Source organism: Zalophus californianus, chromosome 6 (assembly GCF_009762305.2).
Source record: "Zalophus californianus isolate mZalCal1 chromosome 6, mZalCal1.pri.v2, whole genome shotgun sequence".
Classification (NCBI taxonomy): domain Eukaryota; kingdom Metazoa; phylum Chordata; class Mammalia; order Carnivora; family Otariidae; genus Zalophus; species Zalophus californianus.
This window is the reverse complement of record NC_045600.1, coordinates 44127732-44135386: the sequence shown is the minus strand read 5'-3', so window position 1 is coordinate 44135386 and position 7655 is coordinate 44127732.

Genomic DNA, 7655 nt, shown 5'->3' with positions numbered 1-7655 from the left:
TACCTCATCACTCAAGACAAGTCACCTGGGAGAAATAATAAATAGCCAGTAGTTATGCAGAGACGATTGTACTAAGCCAATAAGGCCAACATTAGCTTACCCACTTTGCAGATGGCTCAGAGATGTCAAGCACATTGTTGCAGGTTGCAGAACTCTTACAGGGAGGAGTGGGGTAGGGCCTCAAATCCAGGCCTGTCTCCCCTGCAAATCCTGCTAGGATGGGACCATGGCTGGCTGTCTTAGACTCCAGGAGCCCCTTTGAACTATGAGCCCTCCTCACACTAAGGAGAGACCTCAGTGAACCTCCAGTCCAACACTGGTTGCAGCCTGAGACACAAGGTTCTATGTAGGCAGTAGAATTCTGCAAATTGACCATCTCAGGACATTGGTGAAAATATAGTCCCCAGTGGAAGAAGAGGAGCCCCCGAGGCTGTGGCTCTCAGCCGGCTGCATAGTGCTCATATGGGGAGCCTTGTCAGCTGCTGGTGCCGGCCCACCCTCTGAGGCCCTGACCGGATTGGTCTGGGGCATGGCCTGGGCGTGGGGCTTCTAAGCTCCCAGGTGATTCTAATGTGTAGTGAATGTGAGACCCACCCATTAAGAGGACCTGCTTCTCTTTTACTCAAGTGGCCTCTGATATGCTTCTGCAGCTTTAATAGATGAGGGTAAAAGGTAGCTGTTTCCATTGGCTCTTTACAGAACTAAAACTGTGACCCGTCACAGTCCTTGGGTGTCCTACCTACGGGGAGTCTCTAAGCCAGGGTGAATAAGCGGTGGGAATTAGCAGGCTCAGAGCCACTTGCCAGATTTCCTCCCCACTGGCTTGCAATGGTGCGTGCAGTGCCTACCACAAAGACTCAGTTTTGGAAATTAAGGGTACTTTAGGTTAATAAATTTTGTTGCTTGGGATGCATAACACACTAGCCGAGTACTCCATAGTCAGAGTTCATCGATCTGCCTATCCATGTATGTATTAGATTATGCTGCATTAACAGACACCCCCCAAATCTCAGTGGCTTAAAACCACAAAGACTTTACTTCTCAGCTGCATGCCCATCACATGTCAGCTGGGCCCTCTTCTCCATATAGCACACTCTGGAATCCTTGCTGGCACATCTGCCCCCAGCCGGAGCACTGATGTTTGCCCCAGCCGTGGGAAAGAAGGATGTGGCTTCCACCAGCTCACTTCTCCTCCGCCAGAGAAACTCACACGGCCACATCTGACTGGGAAGTACCATCCTGCCCTGTGCCCAGATGGATCAGGCTCTGGGATCCCTGTCTACACGGTGTCCATCCCCACCATTGGGGCACCCAGGTCCTTTACATAGACACGCTCGGGTTATTTTACCTGGGTTCACTGCCTCTCTTCAGTCTGGAGGAGCTTGAAGTGGTGTCACTGGACGAGGGGGTGTCCTGAATGCGAGGTGACCTCCTGTCCACCCATGCTGTGCAGTTGCCAGGGTCTCCATTTCAGGCCCGGCTTCACATTATCAAACTCTCCTACTCGGTCAGCTCCCACTGGACTCTATGCAGGCCAATTTCTTTTATCACACATCTCCAACTGGGCTGCAACCTGTGGCTCACTCCAGGTTCAAAGACTCAGAAGCAGAGGAATTTAATGCTCTGAAAGGTGCTTTTATGAGCTGCAGTTCTCACCTTCAGGGCACGTTTGAGGCTGCTCGGACTCAGTCTCCCATTCAAAGGCTGGGTTCCGTGGAGAGGCAGCAGGAAGCCAGCAAACCTGGTCGTTTAAGGGACTGACTCAAAAAAATAAAATTAAATTAAAAGGAACCGCCAATACAGCAGCCAAAGGGCCTGCAGCGGCTTCCCACCCACTTCCACTACCTGCCCTGGGAGTGAGGAAGCTTCCGCTCAACCCCTCCCTGCAACCAGTGGAGGCCCCGGAGGGGACAGCTGCCTGCCCTCTCCTGCTGGAGGAGGTGTGAAAGGCCTCCAAGGTCTCCGCAGCCTCCCATGGTCTCAGCTGTACCTTTAGAGACACCGTCCCTGGGACCCTGGCTCCTGAGCAGGAAAGGGTCTCTGCTCCCAGCATGCACCAATTCAGGTACATATTCAAGGTGCTTTACTTTTCAAATTTATTCCGAATGGGGAATTCCTTGACCAGGACTGTGGAGAAGATCCTAGGAAACTGAATACAAAACATTCCTTTTTGTATTCATTTTGGAATCTAGCTTCCTTCACCTTGAAAATGAGATTTCTCCCCATCCGGGTGCCTTGAAGAAGGGCTACCAGCCTGAATAGACTGGTTTCAAATCACTAGGGCTTTGAGCTCGATTTCCTGAGTTGAGTTCCTAGCTGTGCCCCATACCAGTTACGTGTCTGTCCTTGGATAAATCACATCCCATCTCTGTGCCTCTATTTCCCCCTCTGTGAAATAGGGGTAATACCTGGTGGGGTCTTAAATAGCCAGGAAGGTACTGAATCCTCTGTATTCAGAAGATTAAATGAGGTGATGTATGTAAAGCACCTAGACCAGTGCCTAACACATAGGACATGCTCTTGAGTGTTCGTGGCTGATATCATCATCATTATTACAAACCCCAAGTGCCGTCCAGTCCATAACTCTTTAGCCAATGGCAGGGGTCATAGATAGCTACAAGTCAGAACCTGGGGCCATTCCCAGCATGCTCCCCCACCTAGAAACGCCTGCAAAGGCCATGACCATTTCTTCATTCCCCTTGGAATCGACAGCCATTGCTTAGGCTTGGAGACTTGATCTTAGAGCCAGGAGCTGTGAGTTTCCATGAGGAGGTCACCGAGAGGCTCCTGAGAGAAAATGTCCTCTAGCCCCTCTGCGTCTGCTGTGAGGCGGGAGGTGGAGGCAGAGGGCACAGACACAGCCTATTCGGTGCCCCGGCCGGCACCGGCACCAGCACCAGCACCAGCACCAGAAGGGCCTACAGAGAAAGCTTTTGGAGCATGGAATTCTCTTGGGGCTTCCTTCCTTCTCCTGTTTGGGGGAGAGGTAATTAAGAAAGCCATGGGGGAGGCGAGAAATGACGGATAAACAGGACCAGGAAGAAGTAATGATCCAGGGTAGGAAGGAGGGATCTGGGAATATAAGGCATTCTCCAAATGTAAGGTATGGGTCCTACAGCCTGACTGCTCGGGGCAGAGAAGGCTGCAGCAGCTCAGTCCATTTCAGGGCAGAGGGCCCCTCCAGGCAGAGGCTAACTGACCTGGAACTCGCAACCCACGGCCCTGCACTCATACATCTATACGCATACCATGCATGCTCATGCATGCAAACACACACCACACAGCCTAATGTATGCACACATACACCACCACATACTCACACACGTGTGTGCACACACGTACACCGTGCAAGCCCATGCATACACACAGGCACATACACACGCACACTCATCCCCAGGGTTGTTATGCCAGTTCCTACAGCACGGTTGGTGATTAGGAATCCCCCAGGCCTAACAGGAACCAATAAGCAATGTATTCACAGCCACCGTCAGGAGGAAAAGGTCACCTTAGACATTTTCCCTGGCAAATCTCCTGTCACATTCTGGCAGCCCAAGAAGAGATTCCAGAAACGAGAAGGGAAACAACGCAGCAGCTGACGCCCTCTAGTGGAAAGAGTAGTCTCAGCTACTCGTGGGTTTGCCGGGAGAAGGCAGCTCTGGAACAGCACAACCCAATATGCCCAGGTCCACGATGCCCAAGGCGTGAGGGGACGAAGATGAGGAGGCTATCCTTGCCCTTGAGGTGTCCACGGTCTCTCCAGTCACCATCGCTCCCAGCCTGAGATTGTTCTCCCCACCCTGGCATCCAGATAGTAACAACTTAAACAGAATCATAAACAACCACGGAAGCTCCAATTGCTGAATCCCCTTCAGGTGCACATCCCACACAAGGCACTTCTTATCCATTAATTCCCATCATTTTTGCAACGCTGTGACGTAAATCTCGTCGGATTTTACAGAGGAGGCTCAGCGAGGTAAGTGACTTGCCCAAAGTCACACAGCCCATAAATATCAGAGACTTTGTTTAAAATACACTTTATTTTAAATACAAATAGTACAAAACTCAAAGGAGTTTATAATAAAAACATAGCTCCCTCCCACCACTCACCCCCCCAGGTCACCACCCCAGGGATAAATCGGGTTTTCAGTTTCTGGCTACTTGTCCATACATACTCTATGCAGATAAAAGGAATCTTTTTAATAAAGCACACAAGGTAGCATACTATACACTCTTCTCAGCTTCGCCTTTTTCACTCAATAATATCTCTAAAGATCCTTCTGTAGCAATAAATGCATAGTGCTTCCTCATGCTTTTTCAGAGTCTGGCGTATGGAAGAACCACTACTGATGGGCATTTAGATGTTGCCGAGCTCCCACCACTACAAACACACTGCAGGGAGCCTCCTTGTGCATGTGTCCTCCTGCACGAGTGGAATTGCTGGATCAAAGGATATGTGCATTTGTGATTTTGAGTGATGTCATCAAACTTCCCTCTATTATCATTGTACTAACTGATATGCCCTCCCCACCCCCCACTCCACTGTCCGGGAATGGAACCTGGAATCTACTGTTTCCAAAGCCAGGACCATCTCCCCCATGCCCTGCCTCCTCTTTGACAACCCCCCAAAGTCATGACTAGGACTCACCAGGTAGATACCAGACATCTTTGGCTGAGCTGCACCAGTAGGCTCTCATGAACCTCCTCAGAAGCACCAGGTTTTTTTTGCGGGGGTGTGGTGTGCTTGACTCTAGGGATAGAATTGTCCAGCCAGTCAGTAAGCAGTAGCTTCTGGGCAGACTGGGCCCTTGGGGGACATGTCTTGGCCTCTCCAGGCATTAAAAAGGAGGCAGAGAAGTGACTTGTGTCCCCAGCTACTCCTTTGGCCACTCTCCAGACACAGCCAGGCCTCTGCTGAGAGGAAGGGGCTGTTATGAGAGACTTTTGAGACTTTGGCCCCACTGCACTGCGTTCCACACAGGTGAGCCCAGTTACCTGGTCACTTACTACTGAACACCACTTGCCTCTGAGGAGAGACAGCAAGAGAAGGCCCTGGCATCTCTCTGTCTCCCCATGCAGGCTTCCCCACTGGCAAAGTTCCCTTGCCTCGTTCCCTATCCCTTGCTGGAATCGAGGGCTACCAGGTTAGCCAGGGCCAAACCAGTCTTACTCCTGAGGAGACCGTTGTGGCTGGGCAACAGTACTTTCACCAGCAAGAGACAAGACAGTCAGCCAGGAAGAGTCACACCACGCCCTGTAGAGGGTTCCTGAAGGAGGGCAGGCAAGGCAAGAGTCCCCACAGGACCAGCTCTGCCCACCAGCCTTGGGGGCTCTGGGTGTCAGGGAAGCCCAGCTGGCCCCTGCTGAGCACCAGAAAGGAACCATGACTAGAGCCTGGCACAGCCAGGTTAGGGAGCACATGACCAGCATCACCACACCGTCCCCGGATTCCAGCAGGTATGTAACCAGGCATGGTCGCTACTGTCATTATTTCAAGCAAACACCCCTGTGAGCTAACTGGGGCAAAGGACCTCATCTTATAATGCACTTAAGAAAACCACACAGCACATAAACTGCAGAGCCATGAAACAAACCCAGGTTTCGTAACTGGACACGTGAAAGCTAGCGTCATTTCAGGAAGCCCGCAGAGTGACGTCATACTAGTAGCCCCAAAGACTATTCCTAGGAAACTCAAGGGCTGCTTCCTTCTGCCCTTTAGGTTCAAATACAAAATTTGTTTGAAAAATAAACAGAAGGTTTCTACTACAAGATTCCCAGATTCCTAGGCCTAAGAGCCAGGAACCCTTTTGCAATGCATGTCATCAGCCCGACTTTGTGCTGTTTTCCTCTTGTGAGTGTGGATTTCCAGAAGCAGAGTTCCTGCCAGCTTTAAAAACACACATCCTCCTCCAACATGTGTCAGGGTGGCTCCTGCTGGCTGAGGAAGTGACTTTCCACTTGGATGAGAGAGCTTACGACCATGGTCCTTACACTTGACTCTGTGTAAGAAACACCCAGAAACTACTGCTCATTTTTTAGGTGGGACTTGAGACCGTGGATATGTCTTTAAAAAAAAAAAAAAAAAGCTCTGATCTCTTAGCCATACATACTGACCTATCTATGGATGAAATAATGTGATGTCTGGGATTTGATTCAAAATTAATATAAGGGGAAAGGAAGGAGATGGTTAGAGACGAAACAAGATTGTCCATATCGGGGGGCGCCTGGGTGGCTCAGTCGTTAAGCGTCTGCCTTCGGCTCAGGTCATGATCCCGGGGTCCTGGGATCGAGCCCCACATCGGGCTCCCTGCTCATCAGGGAGCCTGCTTCTCTACCTCCCACTCCCACTGCTTGTGTTCCTGCTCTCGCTGTGTCTCTCTCTGTCAAATAAATAAATAAAATCTATTAAAAAAAAAAAAAAGATTGTCCATATCAGGACCTGCGGAAGCTGGGCTGTCGATACATGGGGGTTTGTGATGTTATTCTATCTACTTTTATATATTTTTAAATGTTTCCATAATAAAAGGTAAAATGTGGAGGAGGCAGGCATGTGCAGAGGGCTTGGTGAGAATTCAGCTTCCTCAGGTCCCTGCCCCAGGGGTACTAAATGAAGGCTGAGGGCCCAGGTATTTGCTTTCATCAAGCTCCCCCAGGTACACTGAGACCTCAGCCTTGGGGCCCTGGGCCAGGTGGGGCTAGGTGGTGGGGGCAGAGAGGGGAGACCTGCTGAGGGTGGAAGGTGCCCCTGGAGCCTGCTTGCAAAGGCACCTCTGTTGTCAGCCACCACGTAGGCGACACTCACCCATCAGTGCTAGGAATATGAATCGCCTCAGGCTCAGCCTTTTCATTCCTGCCCTGCATCACTGTCAAGATCACAATAAGAAGAGTGGCAGAATCTACGAGCACAGAGGCAGTTCAATCTTTATTAAAATCTTTTTTGCGCACAATGTTCCCAATTTGTTTCTTTGTTCCTGGTATCTGAAGTCCCACAGCTTCTGATATTCCTCCTGCAGATAGAGTAAGTTTGACTGACATGCCATGGTGGTGGAAAAGAAATGTTCATATCCTGAAATCCTTTTCCATCCAGCAAGAAACGTCATCCCTGGAGTGAGGCTGCTGGGTCTGGTCGGCCTCTGAGGGGCTCGGCCTCCGCCACCAGCTTGGATGACCCCACGGAAGCCTTCCAGCATGGCTAGCAGAGACGTGGGCAGCCCAAGCCTGGACAGTATCACGGCTACTCTGGCAGGCCCAGAATTCAACTGAAAGTCAAATCCAACCGAACCTCACCCATGCTTGTAACCTAGAAGGGGTCTTCACTCTGTGTTATCCTTGGCCCAGAGTTGGGGGAGGTGCCTCGGGGCTTCGGCCTCCATGCACCTCCCCAACCCTCCAGCCAAAGCACCTGTCTCCCTATCTCTTTTACTTACTGGGGGTCTAGGTATGGCCTTTTCCCATTTTTAAGGTTCTGCTTCTTTAAAAACAATTTTTTGTATACAAAAAAAGATATATACATATGTATATGTATATGTGTATATATCTTTTTGTTTAGAAAGCACCGACTTTGCTGCAAGGGAAAGAATGGAAAATGTGTGGCTAGGGAGATTGTACAATTGGGACTGGTGAGAATGTAAAATGGTACAACCATGTTGGAAAACAGT